Below are 25,919 nucleotides of genomic sequence, written 5' to 3'. Positions count from 1 at the left end.
AATTTTTGCTTGTTTCTGGGCTGAATGTTCAGTTTCCTAAACTTCGCCAGGGGACTGCGTAGTCCGCACCCGGGGAGCGCGCTCACCGGAGGGCAAACGGCCGGAGCGGTTCCCGGGTCGCGACTCTTCAGGAGTCTTCTTCCTCAGGGATGCGTCGGGGCCTCCAAGCCTCAGTATTTGTGAGGGCGAAAATGCCATCGTCCAATTAAAGTGCAGAAGTTCAAGAACTCCTTGCAGGCGATTCGATCACAGCTGAGAGCTGGTCTTGCAGGAAGCCGAGAGAAGTCTGCGTGAGCAGCCGCGGAGGAGGACCGGCCGGGTGGGGTCGGCCCAGACCGGGGCTCGTGGAGCGCGCATGCGCGGCGAGGGGGCGGGGCCGGGGCGGGGCCGGCGTGGCCTCCTGAGCGGCGGCGGCAGCAGCAGCGGCAGCAGTAGCAGCAGCAGCAGCCTGGGCGGCGGGTTTGGGGCTGAAGCGCTGGCGGCAGGTTCGCGGCTGGGGTGGGCGCCGCGGACCCGGACAAGAGGACGAGCACCTGGAGCCCGGCTGCAGCCCACGACTTTGCGACCTAGTGGCGGCGTTGCTGCTGCGGGGCTCGGGCGCGCGGCCCGGCGGGACCGAGGACGGCGGGACGGCAGGGCGCGGGCGCCGCGGGCCGGGACGCGCCAGGTAGGTGGGCCTGGCCGGGCCGGGCCGGGGACGACGCGGCGGCCGGGAGCCACCGGGGACCTGGATGCTCCTCGGGCGGAGCGGGGAGCGGCGGGGCGCGGCGCGCATCCCGATACCCGGCGCGCCGGACGCGGAAGGCGCCGGCGGTTGTCATGGAAATCGTACAGCTAGCGGTTCCCTGGTGGTGGCGTCTTCGGAGAATGATCAGACCCCGGCGAGCCCTAGCAGGATGACGCCCCGGGCCGCCTCGGGCTGAGGGTAGCGGGCGGCGGGGAGCCGGGATGCGGGACGTGGCGCCCCCGAGGCCAGGTCGCGGCGCCTGCTTGGTGCGTCTCCAGGGCTGGATCTAGTGACTCCAGACGCTGAGGCCTCGGGGTGTTTCGGGTGTAAACAGAACCGGGTAAAAATAAACATACACCTCGGTGTAGGCCCCCATCCTCCCAAACTCTTCCCTTTTCTGCCGGCCCACCGTCCCCGACAACAGTTCTGGCATCTTTGCTTTTGATATTTTCTTTCTTTATGGCTCTGCTAGTCAATGAATTGAGGCCTGGGAAATCTGCAGGGGTTTGTGACTGTCTCCTGAAAAGCCAATCATGAATGTGTAGGCCACAGGAGATTGAAACACTCAAAACGTCAACGGTTAATTTACGTGTTTGTGGGCGAAGGGAGCGGTGATGGGCTCGGCTCTCCCTCCCCTTGTTGCCTGCCCTGTGACATTACATAATCATGTATTCCTCCTGCCCCGACTTCATCCCTAATGACAGATCATAAAAAAATATTCCTCTGGATAAGAAAAAAGTATAGGCGGTTGTAAAGCCCATCTTCTTGTGTTTTTGCTTTGCCACTTAATGGGTTTTGTGTTGAGAGGCTGCAGAAGAGTCGAATTTGATTTGCCACCTGCCCCTTAAAGGGGCATCTAAACCGAGGGAGTAGGAGGCGGGGTGGCAGTTTGAATGTTGCAGTGAGATTCTGCCTGATTCATCTCTGTTCACAGTGGATGGGGCGGACTGTGGGCAGTGGGGTTGGAGAGCGAACAGGCTGACTTGGATGTGAATCTTGAATCTGCCAGTTGCTAACTCTGGTTCTCAATTTTCTCATCTCTGGAAGGTGAGAACAGAACCTACTTTGCTGAGTTTGTTTTGGAATCTAGATGCTGTTGGCATTGGTAAGTGCACATAGGCTAACTATAGATTGTCCTAGAATTAAGCCTAATTTTTCTTTGATTGAAAACAGGTTTTCTTTAACAGGAATTTTGTCTTTGGATTTAGGCTAGGGCCTTTGTTTGGGGGGTCCTTTGCTGAAATGTTTACTTCTGGAAGAGTCAGTTCACTGGTTTCTTTGAAGAAAGTTGAGATGATGGTGCCTGTGTGGGAAGGTCAGTGTGGTTGCTGTGTTGGAGGGCTGGTGTCAGGAGACCGCGATGCTGTCCGGGGGTGGGGGGTGGGGGGCGGCGTTGCGTGCGAACTGGAGCCCACAAGGCCTGGTTCCCTGTGGTGTCTTGCAAACAAGCCTCTGTAACAACAAGCCAGAGTTACATTTACAAGGAGGGTTTGCCCTGAAGACAGGGCTTAAAGGAATAAATGCTGGAAAAATACAAAGAGAAAGGAGGGCTGTATTTCTACTGAGCTCAGTGGTAGAATTAGTTGTACTAATTCCACTAGCCGGTTTACTTATCCAACTATTTTTCATTAGGCTTATGCTGTCTCAGAGTGTTTGTCTGCTCAGGTGCAATTCCTGCCTCCCAGCTAGACGCAAAGTCAAGGGTAGACATTATAACTCATTGTTTTTGGAAACTGTATATTTTGTTGTATTGCTGTTAGACTTAATGCCATTAGTAAGTAAAAAAAAAAAAAAAAATCAGTTTAAGGGAAGGATGAAATCAAATAATATACATAAGAGGTTGTAAGCTGTAAAGCTCTAGAGAGACAGGTTGTGTATGATAGAACTATTGACCATTCAAGTCCCGTTAGCCAGCTGCCTGCCTGGGAGCATTCTCCTCAGCCAGCAAATCTGCAAGGGCACCAGAGGAATGGAAGCAAAAGGGTGTGTGGGACAAACTGATCCCCATCCCATGGCTTAACATTTCAAGAATCCAGTAAGACACAGTAGAGGGGGAGACTTTGGACCAAGACTGTTTTATCCTGGTTTCTTATGAAAAACTTCTTTAGAGATTATGTATTCCAGGAAGGGTCCTGTAGCATCATCAGCTACGCACAGTGTCAGGATGCTGTGGCTTTCACTGAGGGAAAAATAGCACAAATTTGCAGTGAAGAAGCCTTGATTATGTTGTTGCTGCTTCTGTGGAACTTGGTTAACGAGCTAGTCTTGAGAGATCCTTCAAAACAGCTTTTTCCAGTGTCCTGGAACAGAAGCTCTGTGAGGACAGCATATTCTAGGGAGACCAGTAGTAACACCAGGGTAGGCCTGCTTCATTTTGTCTCTCTGTGCTTTTAAGGAAAATACCATTGTGAACTTAATCCCCAGGAATTGACCTGTATTTTTCTATGCATATGCATACCTTGCTCTCTTAAAAATTTTTTTAAAAAAATATAGTATTTCAGATTCACTGAAAAGTTGAAAGAATAATCCAAAGAGTTCCAAGATATCCTTTACCCAGATTCTCCGAATGTTGACATTTGGTTTATCCTCTCTCATATTTGTGTGTGTGTGTGATTACTTTTCTCTGAAATGTTTAATGTTAAGTTGCAGACTTGATACACCTTTACTGCTAAATACTTTATTGTGTATTTCATAAAAACAAGGACATTCTCTTACAAAACAACAGCATGATTATTAGAAATCAGGAAATTAAATGTTGATGCAACGCTATTATTTAATCTACAGGTCTTTTTCAGATCTCGCCAGTAGGCCACTTTAGAGCAAAAGGAAATCCAAGATTCTGTGGTGCCTTAAACCATCCTGTCTCTTTAGTCTCCTTTAATCTGGAACAGTTCCTGAATCTGTCTTTGTATTTCATGACTTTGACATTGACATCTTTGAAGACAACTGCCTGTGTTTTGGATAATGTCCCTCCCCTTGGGTTTGCCCGTGGTTTCCTCCTGCCTAGATTCATATGATGCACTTTTGGCAGGTGTGGCACGGGGCGGTGCTGCAGCCGTCTTAGCGTGTCTCACGGTGGGAGGCATATGCTGTTGATTAGTCCCATTCACTGGTCCTGTCATCACTTCATTAAGATCCTGCCTGTCAGATTCCCTCACAGAAAGTTACCGTTTTTCCCTTTGTTGTTAATATGTATCTCATAGTAAGATCACTTGAGACTGTAAATATACTGTTACTCCTCATACTTTCACCCACTAGTTTAAGAATCCATTGATGATGCTTACCCAGATCAGTTACGATAGTTGACAGATGGTGATTTTCTAATTCCATGTTTCTTTCTATGCTTATCAGTTGGAATTGTACTAAAAGGAAGAACTTTACTTTCTCCCTCATTTACTCTTTGGTTTAACCATGTCTCCGCCCTCATGAATGAATTCCTGCTTTATACAATAGATTATAGTTTGTTATGCTCATTACCCACTTTTCTGCTTAAATTGTCCCAGACTTGGCCTGCAGAAGCCCCTTCCAGCTGGCCCTCCTGTCCTTTTGATGTGTTCTCATCATCTTTGAGGACTTCTTTACTTTCTGGCACAAAACCTCCAAGACTCAGCTTGTACTTTCCAGCCCTGGAATCAGCCATTTCTCCAAAGAGTCCAAGTTCATTTTAGTGGAGAATGATACTGAAAAACCCAGATCTGGGAGCTAGGTGTGCTCCTTGCTGCTTCCAGGCCTTTTCAGTGGACAGGTGTTCTCATTGTAGACATAAGTGGAGACACGTCATACAAAATTTTCTCTGCTTTACTTTTTAAATTTAATGCTATGTCCTGAGGAGCTATATGCACTGACATGAAAAGTTTGGTCTGTATTCCAGAGTGTGGGTGTACTGTTATTTCCTTAACTGTCCTTTATTGATGGACTTTTAGGTTGTTTCCAATATTCTGCTCTAAAAATAGTGGGGAATCTGTGAACCACGTCATTGTCAACACAAATATTTCAGTCTCCTGGATCCCTCGAAGTAGAATTTCTGGGTTAAAGAGTAATATTAAATGGATAGCTTTGCCACATCGCCCCCTCACCCCTTCCAAGAAGCTTTATCACTCTGTGCATTCGTCAGTGTGTGGAATTGCCTTTTTCCCTTTAATTTGGCCAACACTGAACTGAAGAGTATAAATCTTGTTAATTTTTGCCAATCTAATGGATAAAGAAGACACTACTTTTTAAATTACATTTCCCAAATTACCAAAAATATTGAAAACCTTTTCTTGCCAGTTCATATTTTAGCTTCTGTGAATAGCCTGTTCATACCTTTTGACCATTTTTTCTTATGAGGTTATCTTGCCGGGTTGTGGAAGGTACTATAACTTCGGACTTTATTCTCAGCAGCCTTTGATGTCTCCTTTAAGGGTGATGCATTTTTCATCCTAAAGGAGAAGGAAACTAACATATCTGAGCACCCCTACGTTCCAGGCCCTGGGCCAAGCGTCCATATGCGTTCTCAGCAAGGTCCCGGGAGAAGACCAGTGGTGTTGAGGGGGTGGCTGAGGCGAGGCATGATTAAGGCACCACCTGGGAGTGATTGTAAGTGGTTGAACCGGGATTCAGACCCGGGTCTGTCTGGATCTAGTGCCGTCTCCACGAAATTAGGTAGCTTCCTTCACAGGATTTTGAAATGAATGCTTTATGTGTCAGCATGGATGTGAAAATCAGTTACCTGGAGTCCTCAGTATCAACAATTTCTGTCTCAGTAAAGGGCTTTTTTACTCAGTCCTGCTTGGTGAACATACACATCTCTCAAAACCATCTGTTTTATTCCTGGAGCTATTGTGGACTCTGCAGTCAAACTTCCTGTAGGTCTCCAACTGGCTGTGTGACTTTGGGCGAGTGGCTTCATCTTTCTGTGCCTGTTTTTCTCACCCGCAAAACTGGGCTGATGGCAGCAGCAAACCCAGAGGCTTTGCTGGGGGCTCGAATGAGTTAATACACGTCAGGTGTGTGCAATGGCGCCTGATGCCTGCTGAAAACCCAGGGGATGTACCTTAGGATGAGTCTATATGGAAAGCACGTGTGGGAGGCCGCGTGGAACTAGCGCAGCCTCTTCTGGTTGGGTTTAATCTCTTAACCATCCCTTTTGTCATGACCCGGCCGGGAAATGGGAACCCAGGGCCCCTGGGTGCTGTGTGCTTGTATCCTCTCTCTGCAGACCTTGTTTGTGCCCTGTCATGGGCCTGCCAGCTAGCCCAGTTGGCCCTTCCTCTCTGCCCACAGCTGCTGACCTGGGACAGCTGAGACACTGCAGGCCTTTCCGTGTGCGGTCTGCTCAGTGGGGGTCACCTGGGAGGGTCTCAGAGGCAGGCAGTATCTGGTGGGGAGGGGCATGCTCTGGGGATAAAGAGGAGGTGTCCATTTTCTGGAATGGGGTCAGGAGAACAGACAGGTGTCCTCTAGCCTCCAGGAGGAGGGGAGGGGACCACTGGAGGGGCCAAGCGACCAGCTCCCCTCAGCTCCCTTCCTCAGAGCCTGTCCCTCAGACACCTATTCTTTCCCTGACCTCGAGCCCCTGCAGCGCCCCTTCTCTTATGCTTGCAGGCAGGACTCTGAGGTCTCCTGAAACCCCCGGCCTCCCTCCCTGCTCCCTGCCCCATGCCTCCACCAGTGCCCTTGAATGTCTGGCATCAGCGGCTGTTACAGTAGCTGCCTGATAAAACTCACTCCAAGATGTGGAACTCCTTTCCTTCCCTGTCCTGTGTTGCTTGCATTTCAAGTGGTGCATTCTCTAACCCATGAATTAGAGCTTTCAAGACGGATGACCTTGGTGTGCATATTCTGGGAGAGCAAAAGAAATGCATTTAGGCAGGTGCGTGTTTCTGAGAGAACAGGTCCTGTTAGGAAATGAGGATACCCAGTTCAGGAGTCTCCCTGGGGTTATGGATTATGGGGCGGGTCAGTTGGGGTGCTTTTGGCTGCCAAGTCAGCAATGAGGACGTTTACTGTCTCACAGACCTGGAGTCCTACTCTAGCAGCAGTTTTGAAGTTTCATCGAGGACCTAGATGCTTCATCCCAGGGTCAGCGTCCCCGCAGTTATGAGATGGTCCTTAGCGTCAGCGAGACTGCGTGAAGGAGACATGCCAGCCAGTCCCCAGCCACAGGGTCTGCCTGTCCTCCCTCCGGTCTGTGGGAGCAGTGAGCATCATGTGGCCTCCCCGGACCCAGAACAGGAGGCTGTGGGCCGGCTGACTTAGGAGCGCTCCTCCGAATGTGGCCCCCAGACCCGCCGCATCAGCACCACCTGAGACTTGTCCAAAACGCAGTCTCAGGCCCCAACCAACCGACTGACTCAGAAACTCTGGGTTGGGGCCCAGCGATCTGTTGCGAAACAAGCCTTCCAGGTGATTCTGATGCAGGGTCCAGTTTGAGAATTGCTCCCTTAGTCTAATCAAGACCCCCCCCCACTCCTCAGCTGGGTATGGAGCTGGTGCTTCCGAATCCAGAGAGGACAGTTCCCAGAACAGGCGGACGGGAGGGAAAAGTTGGGAGGTCAGCCCACAGTGTCAGCCGAGGGGCGTGCAGAGCGTTTAAGGAGCCTGTGGGCGGCTTTGCCCTCCTTGGCCCCCTGCCGCAGTGTATGGGCCCAGCTGAGTGTCCCAGCTCCCGTGCCCGCAGTCTCTCCAGCCCCTCTGAGCGGGGCCCATGCCCTCCCTGCAGGACTCGGCACTGAAGGGGGCCGCGTTGGGAGCGCCGGCCCCAGCTTCTCTCTCTGGCCCAGTGGGGATGGGGTGCGCGGGCCCTGCTGGCTCACTTTCCTAAGCGTGTTCAGGTGTGTGGGGTTTGCACCTGCTGCTACTTCTCACTCAATTAGGAAGAAACAGGGAGCAGTGCCGTTAGGAGGGGCTTGGGGAACGCGGAAGGAACGGGCCTGGAGGGGCTGCAGCCTCAGGGACTATTTATAATGGCAGTGGGGTGCGACCTGCTTTATCGTCCCCTTTCGGAGGCACAGCCTCACCTTCACGCTCGGGTGGAGTAAAACAGCCGCCTCCATGGTGTGATTCGTGGGATCAGACTAGCCCACTGTTCCAGACCTTTCCTGGAACTAGGGAGCCGAGGTATTTCTAGATTTTCTTGACTTTGCACGGCTTTCAAGGTTCATCCTAATACACAAAAGTGATGTATGGGAGCCTCACGCTGAGCGCCTCTGCATCGGTGCTGACGGCCCAGGAAGGAAGGGCAGCCCAGGGGGAGGGGGCCTGGGGAGGGTCCAGGATAGTGTCTTCAGACGGCAGTGGTTTGTGACATCAATTTGAGATTGTAACCGGCATTAAAAATGTTTTTGAAATAAAATAGAAAATATCCAAGTATATTTCCTACAGGGAGGGTAAGCATTTTTTGATCCCACAGGTAGTGACTTGCACGTGTGTGTGTGGGTATTGTCACGGTGTGATTTTTTCTTCCTGTGGGTTTTTTTCAAAAAGTATTAAATCCGAGGGTTGAGCACGGGGAGGAGGGGGCTCCGCTGGACGTGTACGGACGGACACGGGGTCTTTTGCCGGGGAGGGGGCCTCGGGGGGGGTGGGTGCGTGGCTTACTCCAGGTGGAGAGCCACGGATGGGAAATGAGAAGGGCCTTTTAGCGGTGTGGGCCGGGGGAGTGGAGCTGGAGCCCCAAGGACAGCAGGGAGGGGTCTGAACTTCCTGGTCTCACTCTGGTTTACTGTTTGTGGTGTTTGACCACCTGGGCCAGATCCTCCCGAAGCTGTTGGGGGTCCTCAGCCTGGCCACTCTGAGACTGGGGAGGCCGTGGCAGGGAGTGTGTCGACTTTTCAGAGGTTTAAAATGTGACTCTGGACGCCTGACCCATCCTTCTGACAGGGCGGATCAGCATATGGTGACCTACAGAGGGAGGGCGGGGAAAGGGGGTAGAGGTGGAGACAGATGTGGACAGGTGTCTGCGTCTGGCTTGTTTGGAGGCTGGCCCCACTGTTGCCTGTGAGCAGTGACAGGACAGCTCCCACGTCGCCCTGGCTGCCGTTGGGACGGGGTGATATGCATTGTTTCACGCCGGGGTTAGTCTGGTTTGTGTCACAAAGCATACGCAGTAATGGCTTCGGGGTGTCAGTGTCTGTTTTTTGAGGGGGGCAAGTTGGATTGTGGGAAGAGAAAGTGCTGGACAAGAACCTGAGTCAGCTTTCTCATGTGTAAAATGCGGAAGGTGCCTGGCTCGCGGGGATGGGGGCGGGTGCTGTGTGGATTAAATAGTATTGATACAAGCAGGAGAGGTCTGGGCACTGCAGCTCTGGACCAGTGCCGGTCCAGGGAAGGTACCGTCTCGCAGGAGGTCCGGCGTTTCCCCTCTCGACTTTGCAGTCTCGATTACCCTTTTTCCTACTGTGCCCTGTTCTAAAAAGTGTATTCAAAAGGCTAGAGTGCATCCCATCTCTCAGTCCTTCCCAGGGCACCTCTAAAGGGAAATGCTGCAGAAGAAGGAGATTTTGAGAGGTAGGGGACTGCCGGCAAAGGTCAGAGGAGAAGGATGTGGGCAGAAGAGGGAAGTGAGAGTGGCCTGGGCTCATAGATGTTTAGTCAGGTGGCCACTGACCCAGCTGTCTTCTACTGACACTTTTTTTTTTCTCTAAAGCACATAGAAACTTGTGATTGTGTGCAGTGGAATGGTAAGTATTTTCACATTTCTTAGTCATTGCTTCGACTGTGTTCTGCGTAAACACACGTTAAACCGTATGATCGCATTGCCTGATTGGGTGCTGATCAGATGGCCAGTAAAATGGAGTCATTGGTGGAGCGTGTGCCAAGCAGCCTCAAGGTGCCCCAGAATCTTCCACGCGTTGTTACTGCTCTGGCTTGGAAGAGGAGTGGTGGGTGAGTGGGTTGACCTTGCGGAAACACCCTGCTGGTCGACAGGCCCACCTGGGGGAGGAGGAAGGCGCGTTTGGGTTTTACCCCCGGCTTGCAGGTGATTTGGGGAAGTCGGGCCTGAGTGTTACCTTCTCCTTCCTTGTTCATCTAGTGAAGGTCAGTCCCTGCATTCCTGCCCCCTTGGCCCCCAATCCTGCATCGCAGTGGAACTGTGATGGTGCCTGAGGGCTGCATGGGCGAAGTCTTGTGTGTGCTTGGTTTGGTGGGCCTCAGGCTCAGACACAGACATACATGAAGTCTATTTAGGGAAGTGCTTCTGGAGTCTGTGGCCTTGGAAGCCCACCTCCTGCCTCGTGCTCTTTCACTTTCCCTCCGCTCTGTAGTGACTCAGCAGCAGCTTTCCAGAATGGAGAAGCTTCGTGTCAGAGATGCTGGAGGACCCCGGGCGTGTCCGTGGAGATGGACGCTCCCTGTGTACCATGCAGACCAAACTCTTCCTGGTCCAAGTAGAGCATCCGGTGCCGCCCCTGGCTCCTCCACCTGTGCTCCATCCCCACACCCCGACTCTGAGGCTCTTTGCAGGAAGTCCCCCAGTACAACTGCACTCTATGTTGAAGCCCAGATCCTTGTCATTCTCCATGGACTGATGGAGACCACTCTACTCTCTGATATTTTGCCTTGATAATTTATGCACAGTTATTGTCTGGTTCAGCTCTGGATTCTCTCTGGCAGCTTGACATCCTTCCCTGACTTCTCCACTTACGTCTCTCTGACCTCCTTTTTACTCTGTTTTTGACCTATTTTATTTCTTTTTAGCCATCCCTGACCTTTTTTTTTTTTTTTTTTTTTTTTGTGGTACGCGGGCCTCTCATTGCTGTGGCCTCTCCCGTTGCGGAGCACAGGCTCTGGACGCGCAGGCTCAGCGGCCACGGCTCACGGGCCCAGCCGCTCCACGGCATGTGGGATCTTCCCGGACCGGGGCACGAACCCGTATCCCCTGCATTGGCAGGTGGACTCCCAACCACTGCGCCACCGGGGAAGCCCTTGTGTGTCTCCTTGAAATGCCATTGAGCCCGTGAGAACAGGAACGTGTCTTGATAGCAAAAATAATCTTGGAAATAGTTGGTGTTCTGCGTGTGATTTCTCAAGACACGTGTTTTGTGATTATCATTATAGGTGCCTTCGAGCTGTTATGATATTTTGAATAACTTCAGCAGAGGGAGGATGATCTTTGCATTTTGAGTCAACTTAATTACTTAATCATTCTTTAATTAGTCAAATATCTTTACCAAGCTAGGTATTCACCTCGTTGGTCAAGGACAGAAGAAAAGCCAGCAGATGGATTGGGAAGCAGGGGCCTTGTGCAGGGTTGTTTCACTGGCTCAAAGAGAAAGAATGCTTCCGTGACAGTCGTACCGCCATCTTGGTTAAGAAGCTCCGGGTTTTAAAATTAATCTCCATCAGTTCCTGGCCTGGGACAACATAAGCCTTTTGCACTGGGGACTTGCCGATCGGGCTGTGACCCCGTGTGCTCTCAGGGCATCAGGTCACGCCGTCTAGTGTGCAGGTTCGTTCCTCGTCGCAGCAGCCAGCGCAGCCTCAGCACCTTCTGTGGCCAAGAGGGTTCTAAGCTGTAGTGGGTGTGACTCATTTCAAACAGGATTAGATGAGACACGATCAAATTCCAGGGCCATAAATTGCTGTATCATTCCTTGGAACTGGACGTGACAGGGTCTGACCAGTGTTAGAGACCCGTAGGTTGGCTGTTCCCTAAACTCTTAAGGGTTGTACCAGTGTTTGTCATGGCAGCCAGCAGCCCATGGCTTAGACTGTGAACCTAGTTTAGTGGACTAACTGTAATGAATAAAAAGGGGCTATTTTTACCTCATAACCTAGATTTGTCTGGACTGAATATGCAAGCCAAGCTATTAAATGTTTGGGGCAGTAAACAGGAATTCAGTATTTTAAGTCTTTCTGAGCTTGGTAGTGGGGCAGGCCTGGAAGTAGGATTGGTTGTAGCTTTTTTAGGATTATAAGTGTTGACTGCGTTAGGAAGGAACTGTTTTATGAAATAACTCTATAACGAAGTGAATCTTCTTATGCTTATAGGGTCTTGTGAGAATGTACTCACCCTAGCCTGGAGCCCAGGGTAAATTTGAGAATGCTTTGTTTAAAGGCCTCTTTCGGGGAAAATGGGACTGTTAATGAACTTAAATCTAAAATAGTATCCTTCCTTATCCCCAGCTCTCAGCATTCCAGGATGGTGGCGTTCTCCACCATTGGATATAAGTGAGAAATGGTAAAGTTGTTAGGATTAACACCTGGTCGTGTGTAACAGAACAAATCGGAAGGAAAAGAGGCTTAGTTAAAGTAGGCATTTATTTCTCTTTATCTACTGAGGTCTGGAGGTGGGCAATCAGAGCTTGTGTCCTACCATCCCTAAGCCCAGGCCTCACGTCCAGGACGGCGGCTAGAGGTATACCGAGCTCGTGGGCGTTCCAGACACCAGGCCGCAGGAAGGCAAACTTCCTGAGAACTCCTCGTCGAGCTCTGTCCTTGTATCTTGTTGGCAAGAGCTGAACCCCTGGCCACACCTAGATGCCAAGGAGGCACGCAACCCCATGCCAACCGAGTCAGGGTCCTGGGCCTGTTTCTAAGGAGGAAGGGAAGAATGGACATCGGAGGCACAACTAGCTGTGTCTTGCCTGCAAGTTGTTATCTGTTTTGGAAGATGAGTTTTTGTGCTTGTTGGGAAAGTGTTGGCAAAACCAGGCACGGGCGTCTAGCTAAAAACTCAAGGGCCTAAGACCTTTCTCACTTCCACATGGGCCTTCATACTCGAGCCTGAAAGACGTCACTGTTCCTTTTGTGCCTCCACTTCCTCATTTAAAGAACAGAAATGGTAGAAGTCTAATCTGAGTTCTCAGGGCCAGTGCTGAGCTCCGCAGACTGGAGTTGCTTTTCCCCAGTTGCTCCCTCGGGGTTTCTGGACCCATGGGTGTGTTCAGAAGGCAAGGGCTGCCTGGGCGTGGGGATTTCGGGCAGAGTGTGAGATCCAGGCGAGGGCCAGTGGGCGAGATGCCCTGAGTGGGAAGAGGCCTGGAGTGGGAGGGCCTGGGAGAGGCAGAGAGTTTCTCTTTCCAGAGCCATCCTCGCCCTGAGCCTGCCACGGACATGCCCCCTCCCCAGAGGGTTGGGGGAGGGCCGGCCTCGCCAGCGGAGTTGAGAGACGCCTGGGTCTGCTTGTATCTCTCCTGCCTCTTTCCCTCCTCATTCTGCTTTTCCTTGCAGAAGGGTGATCCCAAGTGCCTCGCTCTCTGTCCGATGAAAGGGATCCCATAACGCTAGGTGTCAGCGAAATCGACTGTGTTCTGCTCTTCGAGGCATTTGCATTTTAAGAAGGATATATGTGCGAGCAGTGCCTACACTCAAAGCCTCTCGGATGGTCGGACGGCAGACCCAGGAATAAGAGGAGCCTGGGGCCCTCCCTGTGCCACCAGCCGCTGGGCGTAGCGTGTGTCTGCTGCACATCTGGGTGAAGCTGGCCAGGCCAGCTGCTCCCGTCACCTTCCCCCCACCCCAGTCCAACGCCTGTGTGCAGCACGTGCCTCACACCTCTCGTGTGCTCACACGCCAGTCAGGCGTGCACTTACGCCTGCCGCTTGCACACGTGTATACACGCTCACTGTGCGTGCGTGTGCATGCCCACGCGCCCCTCCCCCTCCCCACCCCCCTGCAAGGAGGCAGTAGCCCCCGGAAGTTGAGCTTCTGGAAGGGCCGCGCATTACTTTCTGGTTGAGTGGAATCCCTGGGGGCTCGGGGTCTGGATGTGCACGTATTCAAGCATCTTTACCAGAAACACTCCCTGAATTCATGCTCCTGAAATCAGGAACTTCCTTTTGTGTTTCCAAAGCTAACGATGAAAATCTGCTCATGTGTAATAACAGCTTTTCCTGGCCTCCGAAGACTTCTTAACTTCGCCTTTTAAAAAAGGCAAGGACCACCCCAAGACCCTTTCTTGTCTTCTCTCCCGGGGGCAGCTCCGCAGGCAGTGGATGAACCGGGCATCTTTCCTCTCACCCCAGCATCTCCGCTGCCTGAGCCGGTGCTGGTCTCCCAGATTGTTTTGCTGTCCAGTTCTTTCTCAGTAGAAACATAATTTGTTTTTCCATGTTTGTGGGTGAAATATTTTGCTTGCGGGAGGTGACCGTCGAACTTCATCGAACTACCTTTCCTTCCTGTCACGGGTGTGCCCGTCCCTGTGTTATTTGCGACTTGCCTTCCCATTCCACAGGTGCCCCGGTGACCAGAGGCTGCATGTGTTTTTCAGAGGAAACAAAGACTGCTGGGACACCCTAAGTATGCAGTGTGAATGCAGAAAGTGAGGCCCTGCTGGAGGCAGGTGGTTCTGATTAACGTGTTTCGTCTCCCCCTGTTGAAGGGGCAGGCGCTGTCATGGGGTGGGCTGGGGGAGAGGAGGGTGGAGGAGGCCGGAGTCCTGGAAAGCACTGCTGCCTGTGGGAGGGGGCTGTCAGCACAGGTCGTGTGGCCCCCGGCCTGGTAACCCTTGCCGGGGACATAGTGGCACTCGGGGAACATCTGAGTTCCAGACGGCAACAGCACAGGCCCAGAGACACTGAAGTGTGAAGGGAGCACCCATGGGGGCGCAGGATATGGTCCTTGGTCAGGGACTGACCCTTGATGCTGGGGAACTAGATACCCTGAGTGCCTGGTGTGGGTCTCTCTGCCACCCCCTGCCCCCCAGGTTGAGTGGCCTGAGAGAGGGTGGGTGGCATGGTCACTTTAACGGCGTGTAGGCAACTGTGGTTCAGATGAGGCGGGTGAGTGCTGGGCAGCTAAGAGGAAAAACAGCATCAAAGTAAGCTAATCTACTCTGGGCACCTTGAAGAGCTGGTGTGGGGAGTGCTGAGTGGCTGGGTCCCCTGAGCCCCATGGTCGGGAGGTCCCCTCACCCTCTCCTTCCTGGTGTGTAGTTCCTTAACAGTAACTCCTTAAGGGTCTGGAGGAATTGCTTAAGAGGTGCACTTTTGCTTTACTGCATTTTATGGGGATGTCATGTCCCACGTGGTGTTCACCAGTGTGAAGATTGTTCTCAAGGGACATGCCCAGTGATCACAGCAGATCTGGGGTGTCCTAAGACATCAGTGTCCTTCAGGGCAGGGACAATAGCTCAGTTTTCTATTCCCAAGAGCATCCTACAGTGCCTGGCACAGAATCGGTGTGTAATCAATGTTTGTTGAATGAACGAAAGAAAAAAGCTACTACGCCATTGTCAGAAGTGAAAGGAACGCCTCAGGCTCTCCTGGGAACATAGCCTGTTACCTGGATATCAAGTTGGGGTTCAGTCTAACTTAAGAAAGGGAGGTGAGCCCAGAGCCCGTGGTCGTCCCAGTTAAGTTCTCAAGGTGAAACCAAGCCCGTCAGCTTGTCCCCCTGCACCTGAAGTGTCCTCAGCGCACGCTCCTCACCCCGCTGGCTGGAACCTAAGGCTCTTCTGCCCCTCTGGGAGGAAGGAGCCACACCTCAGGGCTTGGTCAGCCTGGATGTTTGCTTCCTAAATTTAGTGAACCTAAAAGAGGAATTCTGTTTGCACATGCACAGGGTTGTGAGTGGAATCCTAGGGACTTTAGAGAAGCCGGGAGGATAGGGCGCACAGGAAGGGGGGCCTCCTCCTCTCCTGGGCCTTGCGGGGAATCACAGGGCTTCACGGAAAGATGAGTTTTGTGTCAAGGCTGGGGGTGGTGTCTCGAGCTGGGGGGCTCAGGAGAGAAGTGTGGGCAGGATGGGGTAACACGTCAGGAAGGGGGCTCAGGAGGGGCGGGACTGGCTCAAGATTTGGGACATCATTCATCCCACCCCGGAGTTTCTTCAGAGTTGTTTTTTTCGTTTTTTTTGCGGTACGCGGGCCTCTTACTGTTGTGGCCTCTCCCGTTGCGGAGTACAGGCTCCGGACGCGCAGGCCCAGCGGCCATGGCTCACGGGCCCAGCCGCTCCGCAGCATGTGGGATCTTCCCGGACCGGGGCACGAACCCGTGTCCCCTGCATCAGCAGGTGGACTCTCAACCACTGTGCCACCAGGGAAGCCCCAGAGTTGTTTTTTTTTAATATTTATTTATTTTGGCTGTGCCGGCTCTTCGTTGTAGCACGTGGGATCTTTAGTTGCGGCACGCAGGATCTTTTAGTTGCAGCATATGGACTTCTTAGTTGTGGCATGCACGTGGGATCTAGTTCCCTGACCAGGGATTGAACCCGGGCCCCCTGCATTGGGAGCGTGGAGTCTTAACCACTGGACCACCAGGGAAGTCCCTTATCAGACTTTTAAATTCTGTTTTGTTTGTATCTTATTGGTTGTTTGGTTGATTGATTGATTGATTGAATCATTATTATCATTTTACATGACAAAAGCAACTCCTAGTCTTCTGTGGTCTGAGAAGGTCCTTAGATTGCAGTGTTCTTATGACCACCCCTGTGCAGTAATCAGGTTCGTGGGCCAAAATTGGCTTCCTGGTCTCCACTCAGGGCTGGGCCAGCAGGTGTGGGCACCACAGCTCCCTGAGCCCTGCCCAGCCCTGGGGCCTGATGCTGGGTGGCCGAAGTGCCCAACCACAGGCAGGATGTCCCCAGATCCTGCAGTGGTGGCAGTGAAGCCGTGTCTCTGAAATGACAGAAATGAAACCAGCACCAGGGAAGAATATTCTAAACGGCCTGTGAAAACTGGGCTGTGAGAGAGACGAAGCACCGGGGTATGCAGAGCCCCAGAGATATGTGTTCCTAGAAGTGGATACAGCGTCTCAGGATCCTCTCCCTGCGATGAAACAGCCAAGCCGCTGCTTTGGTGGCCCCCCGTTCTCCACCGTCACGCTCTCCCTAGGATCTCGTGGGGTCTCTGTGCAGTGGGCGCGGAGCTGCCATGAAACATGGTCGAGCCCGTTGGCCAGAGGCCGGGGAGGGGGCTTTGGTAGTGAGCGATTACAGGAACAGGGCTTGGCTTGCGTCCGCTAAGGCACGCTCGGTCTCCAAGATTCTGGGGCTCTGGGACTCGGAGCATACGTGTCCCTGTGCCATATACTGCAGTGACATAGTCGGTGGAAGACATGGACGAAGGCGTCCAGTTGGGGAGGAGGGAAGTGAAGGCAGAGAGCGAGGGGTGCTGATGCTAGAGGGGTGATGGGGGTCACTGCCAGAAACCGGCACGGCCCCCTCCTCCATTCCCCCACCTGCTGGGGTGACAGTGCCCCAGAGTACGGCCCCCTCAAGTCCCCCATCCTTGCACTAATGTCACTTGGTGCGAGTCCTCGAAACCTGCCTGCTCTTAGCTCGATTAGACAAATGGGATGACATCCTGTGTTATGTGTTCCAATAGGCGTTCACTTCCGTGGTTCAGAAATTATAAGGTTCAGCAGGATATGTGATAAAGTCTGCCTCCTGCCCCATCCCCCAGCCACCCAGATCCCTTCCCTGGAGCCACCAATGCCATGTGCTTCTCATGTATTCTTCCCTAGGTATTCTGTGTACAAGTCAGCCAAGTATGTGTATGTTTTATGTGTACATATGTTCACGTTTACCTTTTTATTGCACCGGTGCTGTCGCGCTCCATGCTCTCTGGGGCCTCCCCTTATGCCCTGACTGTATCCTGGTACTCTCTGCACGTGGGAACATAGTTTCTCTTTGTTTGGCCCAGCTGCACCGGGTCACCCTGCCAGGCTGTACTGTAGATTCTTTAAGCAGATCTCTCTTGATGCGTGGTGGGCACTTTCCAGCCCGTGCTTGGCACGAGTGTGGTTACTGCCCCACCCTGTTCTGAGGGGTGGATGGAGTATCACCCTGGCTGGAAGGAGAGCATGGACTTAGATGAGGTTTGAACATTCCTCCGCATTTCCTCCTATTCTCACCTGGCCTGTAACTATTTCTTGCTTAGATATTATTTGTAAGATACGCTTTTTAGAATTATCGCCTTCTAGTCACACACAGACTTTTCAAACGGGTCTGTAGCATCCTGAACGAGGCTGGTCAAGGCTACCTGGACCTCAGCTTCAAGAACAGTGGCTCTCCGGGCTTCCCTGGCGGCGCAGCGGTTAAGAATCCACCTGCCAACGCAGGGGAGCGGGTTCGAGCCCTGGTCGGGGAAGATCCCACATGCCGCGGAGCAGCTAAGCCTGTGCGCCACAGCTACTGAGGATGTGCTCTAGAGCCCGCGAGCCACGACTAGTGAAGCCCGCGCGCCTAGAGCCTGTGTTCCGCAACAAGAGAAGCCACCGCAATGAGAAGCCCGCACACCGCAACGAAGAGTAGCCCCTGCTCGCCACAACTAGAGAAAGCCCACGCGCAGTAACAAAGACCCAACTCAGCCAAAAATAAATAAATTAAAAAAAAAAAAAAAGAACTGTGGCTCTGAGGGGCACTCCTCTGCCTGGCCCTGCAGGGCTGAGCAGCAGGTGCTACAAGAGGCTCTGGAGGGACGTCTCTGACAGCCGGGCCCGGGACTGCACAGCGCCTGGGGAATCGAGCCGATTTCCAGCTGTGGTGGTGGGCTGACGCTGGTCCTGGCTGTGCCCTCCCAGGGTGTCAGCCGCTCCCACCATCACGCTGTGTGTCTGGAAGGGAAGGGAACGATCCGGACACGGGCACTGTACATGCGGACGACTCGGAGTCATGTTGGGTGGTCGTCGTCAGCTTCTGAGTCTGCCAGGCGGCCCTGGCAGTTCGCCACTGGAGTGGGTGCGTGTGGGCAGGGACGTCTGCGAGGCCCCCCTTCAGGCCCGGGAGGTGGGCTGGCGGAGGCTGCTGACACCTACCTGCCTGCTCACGTTCCCTCCCGTACGAGGTTTCAGGCACAAGGAGGGGGGAACGTGGCCGCACGGCCCAGGGGTGCTCCAGGGAGCAGGACGCGGTGATAACCCCTCAGGGCCGTCCCAGGAGTGTGTCTGGGAGGCTGCGCACAAGACCCAGGTGGGGTCTTGCAGGACAGGGCCGAGCTGTGAGCCCTCCGAGGGGAGTGAGGGGTGCGCGGACGTTAGGCCTGAGCCCCTGGGGTCTGCCAGGCTGAGGAGCGCCGAGGGGCGCCTCCTTCTGCCCTGGCTCGGTCCTGACATGCTGCTGTCCCCTGTCTGCCCTGGTGGTGTCTTGTCAGGAGCCCAGGGCACATGTCTCCCATGAGTGAGCCCAGCCCTTGCACCCGTGCAGAAGGTCAGACGAGAACGGGTGCAAAGAAGACAGCTCAGAGGGCTGCTCTCAGGAAGCCAATGGGCTTCCTCTTTCTGTTCATTTTTTTCATTAAGACACCCTTGAGATTTCGAGGCTCCGCCTTGAGCCCTTTGTGGCGGGCTGCTCGCGGCCTGTGAGAGAGGGATGGTCTTCAGATCTCACGCAGGCTGGAGACAGAGTGGCGGGGCCCCTGCATGGGGGCAGGGGGAGGGCAGAGGCGCCTCCAGGATCCGGGCCTCATCCGCGCAGAGCCCGGAGGGCAGCTGCCGGCGCCAGAGGAAGTGGGATTATTGCACATCGTGTGTTTCAACACTGGGACCCACCCCTCAAGAAGGAAAACCGAGAGTGGGGCCGCAGAGCCAGGGCTGAAGAGATGGAGAGAAGGGGACAGAGGGCCAGATGTTAACCACCCGGTCCTTTGCTGGCCCAGCTGGCCCTTCTCCCGGGTCCGCAGGGCAGGGCTCTCGGGGCCCACCCACATTGGGGACCTGCCTCCAGCCCCTCCTTTGGCAGCTGCAGGGCCTGTGGCTGAGAGGAGCGCTTCTGCTGTGTTTATCCAAGGTTAGGAGGCCCTGATCACAGCTCACGATGCCTGAGGTCCTCTGTGAGAGGTCAGCAAAGGCCGCCCGTGGAATAGCTGAGTTATTGTACTGGGTGTTTAAGACAAATGCCTGTGGCAAAGTTGTATTTTTATGTAGGATGAGCTAAGAGTTTGGGCAGCCTTGGAAACTCCCTCTTGAGACAGAATCAAGAGAGACAGTATATGTGAAGGAGGTTTTTAAATGTCAGCAGGCTCACTGCAGCATAAGGCTGTAGCTCTTTTGCATAGCTTGAAGGACTGGCTCATGGTCCAGGGAGGTGGCAGGAACCGTCCTTCACGAATTGAGGTTCTCGAACTCCTGCTGTGTGCCGGGCCCTGTTCTGCTGGCTTCGCTCATACTTCCCACTTCATCCCCTGTATCAGTTTCCTAGGACGGCTGTCACACATTCTTACGAACCTGGCGGCTTAAAACAAAAGAAATTTCTTTCTCTTACAGTTCCAGAGGCTAGAAGTCCAAATTAGCGTCACAGGGCCAGAATTAGGGTATCAGCAGGGCCATGGTAGCTGCAGAGGAGAATCCATTTCTTGCCTTGTCCAGATGGTAGCCGGCTTTCCTTGGCTCACGGCCCCCTCCTCCATCCAGCGCCAGCTGTGTAGCTGCTTCTCTGTGACTGTGCCTCCCTCTGCTTCCGTCACATGGCTTTCTTCTCTTCCGTCTGAAATCTTCCTCAGCATCCTTTTTCTCGGGACATTTATGGGGATTTAGGGTCCACCATATATTTCAGGATAGCTTCTTACCTCAATATCCTCAACTTAATCACATCTGCAAAGTCCGTGCCATGTAAATAACACTCACAGGTTGCAGGGCTTAGAACGTGGACATCTTTGCGGGGGGCACTATTTGGCCTCCCACGTGGCGCAGCAGCCTGGTGAGGAGGGCACCGCCCGACACAGCAGACAGAGTGAGGAAGCCCAGGCTTGGCACAGCTGAGGCTGTTAGGCGGCCACAGTTCGTCCTCCTCCTGGACCTGCAGGAGGGCCATTTGCTGGACATGTACTCAATGAACAGATAAGTCGTCTTCCTGTGTTACACTGGTTTGGAAAAGTAAGAGCTTCGGATCAGGGGCCTGTGCGGCACCTCGCTAGGGGCACGTTTGTTGATGAGTGAGTTCGTTTCACTGTGGCCAGGTGGCCCTGGGCAGTCTCGTTGTCCTCATCTGTGAATTGAGGACAGAACAGCCTGAGGGTCAGATGGTATCACCTGGGTGAAATGGCCCAGCAAGGGTCTGTGTGAGGGGTCCTTGTTCAGTGTGAGTTCCTGGTCCCAGCAAGGAGAAGTCACATGAGCAAGGCCAGGTGACATGAAGGAGGGATTGTGTTAATACCCGGAAGAAATAGTGGGATTTGTGCAAATAATTGGGATTTGTGCAAATAATTGGCTCATTGATGTGACAAACATTTATTGAATGCCTACCTGTGCCAGGATGTCAAGGGGGCGAAAGGGAAAGAATAGCAGACAACACCTACCACTCCTGCCCTGGGGGGAGGGGAGCCGGAGGACAGACGTCTAAAAGGTCATTTCCCGATTGTGGACTGAGAGAAGTCGTCTTTGATTTGAAGATGAATAGATATGCCTCTATTACATATTTATTTATACTTACATAGTATAAATAACATGAAAATTCATGGTGGTCCAGGGGGAGGGGGGTGGTGGTGGGATGAATTGGAAGATTGGGATTGACATATACACTAATATGTATAAAAAGATAACTAATAAGAGCCTGCTGTATAAAAAATAATTAAAAAATAATAATAAATTCATGGCGGTCCCTGTTCCCGAACCTGGAGCCACGGAGTCAGAGGGAGACCAGAATTGAGTCAGTTATCTGTATCTTCAGCTCATCTTCCTTTTCTCCCCCACCTTGGTGGCTGGCTGTGGGTCCCCAAGACCCCTCAGTTGCTTGTTGTAGGTCCTTGAAGTCCCCTCAGTGGCTGGTCATGAGTCCCCGAAGTCCCGCACTTGATGGCTTTCAGGTCCCTGGTGACTGACTAGACCCAGTTACCTCCGTCCCCAGGGAGTGGGCCTGCTTGCTATCCCTCTCTACACTGAGCCCCCGCTCGGGTTGGGCCTGGGGTTTCTCCTCCCGGTGTAGGCCTGGCCTCTGCCCAGCCCTCAGGTGGACAGCTGCTTGGCCTCCGGGCTCTGGTCTCCCTCTGACTCCCTGGCTCCAGGCCCAGGCCGGCCCCTGCCCACCTCGCCGAGTCTTCCCTCCTCTCCCAGCTGCGCAGGAAGGGACCTTGTGTTGTTAGCTTTCTTACGCTGACCTTACTGAGCACTTGCTGTGCGCCAGGGCCTGTCGGCTCAAGACGGGTGACGCACGTCCCCTGTCACTGATTTCATGAGCCACCCGCCCTCCTGGAGCCTTGCCGAGCGCTGGCTGCCGTGCACGGCTTCCTCTCATACGCCCTGAATCACACGCGTCTGTCCTCCCATTTTGCAGGTGAGAGAACTGGGGCGCAGAGAAGTGAGGCTGCCCAGTGGTCAGTGGCAGAGCAGGACTCACAGGTCTTTCTGTCCACAAAGCCCCTCACAAAGTTACGCCAGGTAGGCCTAGCCCGGTGATAGACCAGCCACCAAACTCACGGGGTGACTGGGGTGGCAGCAGGTGACAGTGTCCTCCTGCATCCTTTCTGATAGGGACCCACAGTCTTATTCCCATCTCTCTCTCTCTAATCCTTGTCTCACAACCCTGTGTATACTCACCGCGGATGCCTCGTACACCCCTCCTCCCCCCTTGTCTGTTTACTGTTCCCCACTCTGTGAACTTGGCCTCTCCACCTGTGTAGCTCCGTTCTCCTTGCCCTTCCCTGTTTTAGCGGTTAAACCTGAGACCTGCCAGCAGTGCTGTCCCACGTGGGGCGGTGGCTTGGAGGGGAGACCCAGAATCATCAGCGTCCCCCCCCTTGGCAGTGAGCAGAATTCTAGGCTCTTCTCAGCCCCGTGGACTCACTTCTGTGGACTTGATGTAAAGCTTCTCTTCCTGAAGTAACAGCATTTTTGCCTATATCCCCACACATACACTCACATTTGATTTTCTTGCATTTAGATGCACATGTAAACCCACACTTGATTTTCTTGTATTATTATAACATTTTTCTTATTTTAAATTGGCAAAAGAACAAACCTGTTAAATAGACATTTGCCGCTTAGCTTGGAATCTTAAGTCCCGTCTTAATGGTGATTTTATATGAAGAGAAATATTCTCTCGGTTCCAAGTAACTTATACATGGGCTTTTGGAAAGCAACCTGTTGGTTGAACTGCCCATAGTTTACCTTCACCTTTGTGGAATTCTAGAACTGAGATTTAAAACTTTTCATCAGGGATAGCGCTTTGTTTATTTTCTAATGCAGTGAGACCATGAACCAATGTAACACGTGGTAACTCTTAAGTAAGTGAGATAATAGTAAAATTTTGAGGCTGGACAGTAAGGAGGTGAGAGCCTTAGAAACCCCAATTTTGATGTCTCAGTAAAGGAAACAGAAAATGTAAAGGTGCCGCCAGGGAGGGAAAAGGAAGGAAGGAAGGAAGGGGAATAAAACCCAAACCGGAGTCAGTTCTGTGCAGTGAGAGGCCGGCGGCTCACATCTCTGCTCTGAAGACCTGTGGCGTCTCTCTTTTCATGGTCTTGGTCCTGAACCCAGCGAGACTTCAGTTCGTAAAGGTGAAATGCCACAGTCTGGATGGTGCAGGACTGAAGTCTCCTGGGTTCGCAAGGGGACCTAGTTCAGCTGAGACCAGACGCAGAGCTCATGGCTGGGCGTCGAAGGCCGGGGAGACCTCATCACTGCAGACCCCGGTCACTGGGGACTCGCCGCCTGGGAGGCTGGGCGGATGCCTCCTGAGGCCTCTCTGGGACGCAGAGAAGGAGGCTTCGTGACAGGACAGACGTGGGAATTCTTGGGAAGAGGAACTGTTGGGGTGGGTGTGGAGTTAGGGAGGGAAGCAGAGCAGTGATGGGAGGTCCCCCGCCCTGGCCGCGTATTACACTCACCGGGGGCTTTTGAGGCGCAGGGAGGCCTGCTTTCCACCCCCTTACCTCCGCCGGAGGCCAGTAAAGGAGTGGGGGGTGGAGCCAGCCAGCATTGACATTTGTCACCTTTTCCACGTGGTGATTCTAAGTTGCAGCCGGGGTGGAGCGTGCCGGGCCCCAGAGGTTTAGAACTTGGGCTTTTGAACGGAACCAGTCTGTTTTGAATCCACGCATAGCTGAATCCTCTTCAGCACCGAGCCCCAGCCCTCCCCACCTCTCGGAGGCTGCGAAAGTAGGTGAGGATGTGCCGAGCACGGCGGGCTCTGCTGGGCGCTGGGGGCTCGTGGCAGGAGTGGCTGGTTGTCTGATACGGAAGGGCCGGTGGCAGAGGGCCTCCTTGTCACTTGGTAAAACCACAGTCCTGGTTACGGCTGCTTCTCAACATGGTGGGATGTGGCTGGAGAACCCACGACCACGTTGGCGGGTTTCGGAATTCATGGCCGCAGCGTGACTGGGACCATTTGGCACCCAGAACCTGGTTCCCCACCATCCTAGACCAGGGGTCAGCCAGCTTTTCCTGAGAAGGGCCAGAGAGTGAACATTTGGGGCCAGTCCTGTCACAGCACCACTGAACTCTGCTGTTGTAGCGCAAAAATGGTCAAGGGCAGTAGGCAAGCAAACGGATGTGGCCGTGTTCCAATAAAACTTTATTTTACAAAAGCAAACAGTGGGCAGGACTGGGCCCTGGGGCCGCAGTTTGTGGATCCCTGCCCTGGACCATGATTTCACACTTTCTCCTCAACCTCACCGCACCCCGCTTGCGGCTACTGGCCTTGCCTCCAAGGTACTGCGGAAGCCAGCACTCCTGTAGACTCACCAGCCAGCGTCTGCACCGTTCGCCCGGCCTCTCAGCCTCCCATCGCCTCTCAGCCTCCCATCGCTTGTCAGCATCAGCGCGTCACCCCCCCGTCCTTGAAGCCTCTCCCCTCGGTCCCCAGCACCCCTCCCTCGGGGTCGCCCTCCTGTCTCCCTCCTTGGCTGATTTCTCCTCCTGGCATTGCCGGGGCCTCGTCCCGGGACCTCTGCTCTTCTCTGCTCGCTTTGCTGGCGCTTCACTCATCACTTACAGGCTGGCGACTCCGAAACACACTCACCCAGTCCACACGTCTCGCCTGGATTCTGGGCCCTTCTAGCCACTGCCTTCCTGACAGGAAGCATCTCCGACTGCACGTGTCCAAAACCAGACTCGGGCGCGGGCCTCCTTCCCCACCTCCGTGAGATGAAGGCCCGCGCGCACCTTCTGCTCTGTCGGTGAAACCTCGTGTGGTCCCTGACACCTCACTGCCCGTATCGGCTCTGTGGGAAGTCCTGCCGCATCTTCGGAGCACAGTCACTCCTCCTTTCTGTGTGTCCCACCTTTGCCTTCATTACTGCACCGTCTGCAGGGTGCCCGCTCTCCCCACGGCCGCCCTTGCCCCATCACTGTTTCTAGCAGAGCCGCCGGAGGGGGCTTCATTGAGCAAAGTCAGACCAGCTCACTCCCCTGCTCAGAACCCTCCAGAGGCTTCTCACTTGGGTACAGCAGAGGTCATGAGGCCGCACGTCGCATCCCCCTTCTCCTCCTCTTGTCCCTGCGCCAGCCTCAGGCTGACGGCCCTGGCCTGCCCTTCTGCCTCTTCCCTCAGACATCTCCATGGCGTACTTTCTCTCATAGCATCTTTGGGCTCAAATGTCCCCTTCTTGGTAAGGCCCATCCTGACGGCTGTATGTAAAATTGGGTCTCCACCCCTCCCCCACTTTGCCCAGCAGGCTCTGCCCCGGTGGCCTGGGCAGTCTCCCTGGGCGCCTTAGGACCGTGATGTTGGCGCAGTAGGGGCTCTGCACGAGGCCCTCCGCCCAGGCTGGCGTTTCCGGGGCGTGGCCACGTTGGCAGCAGGCGTCCTGTGAGTGGGTGCACCCCACCGCCAAGTGCCTGGTGTGGTGATGGAGGGGGTGGGGGACAGCTACGGGGAAGCCCTGCTGTCTTCTTGAGAGCGAGGGCTACTTTATATTTCATTAAGCGCTCAGGATTTATAGCCACAAAGCCTTCTCAATGACGTTGTTGATTACAGTCCTGTTCCTCTTAGACATGTAAAGGGGTAACATGTAGGCTGAGGCTGTGAGGTGCTAACCCATCTGGCAGGGTCAGTATCAGACTAACTGCTGCACAAAGGATTTGTGGCTTCCACAAAGATTTCCTCAACTTGTTTTCTTTCCTCTTTTCTCTTTACTTTTCACTTGAGATTTCAGAGGACTGCTTTTCCCTTTGTCGCGTCCCTGGATTTTAAGGAGCCCGGCTCCAGGCTGGGTGTTACAGGCATGGAGAGCTGGCCTGTGCGGGCTGGCCAGGCACAGGTGTGCCCCACCCCGGGTGCCTACTGGCCTCCTCACCGCCCTCCCCCCCAGGCCCCTCCCACAGCAAGGAGGGGAGCAGTGCGGCTCACTAGCCACTGGTTCCGAGCGGTAAGGGGGCGGAGGGCACGCCTGGTG

The 25,919-nt window shown here is 53.6% G+C and overlaps 1 protein-coding gene across 5 annotated transcripts in view; it reads left to right on the top strand.

The window, feature by feature from the left end:
* The first annotated feature begins 300 nt into the window (after nucleotides 1-300).
* The window catches only part of INPP4A (inositol polyphosphate-4-phosphatase type I A), a 147,830-nt gene continuing 122,211 nt past the window's right edge, over nucleotides 301-25,919 (top strand). For all 5 annotated transcript variants that reach the window (XR_009521500.1, XM_060027305.1, XM_060027303.1 and 2 more), the window contains exon 1: nucleotides 301-667. The gene's annotated coding sequence lies outside the window, so the exon portion shown is untranslated. The remainder of the gene's footprint in view (nucleotides 668-25,919) is intronic.

The sequence above is a fragment of the Delphinus delphis genome, chromosome 12 (assembly GCF_949987515.2).
Source record: "Delphinus delphis chromosome 12, mDelDel1.2, whole genome shotgun sequence".
Taxonomy (NCBI): domain Eukaryota; kingdom Metazoa; phylum Chordata; class Mammalia; order Artiodactyla; family Delphinidae; genus Delphinus; species Delphinus delphis.
Note: the sequence above shows the minus strand (reverse complement) of the source record. Positions and strands in the feature narration are given on the sequence as shown.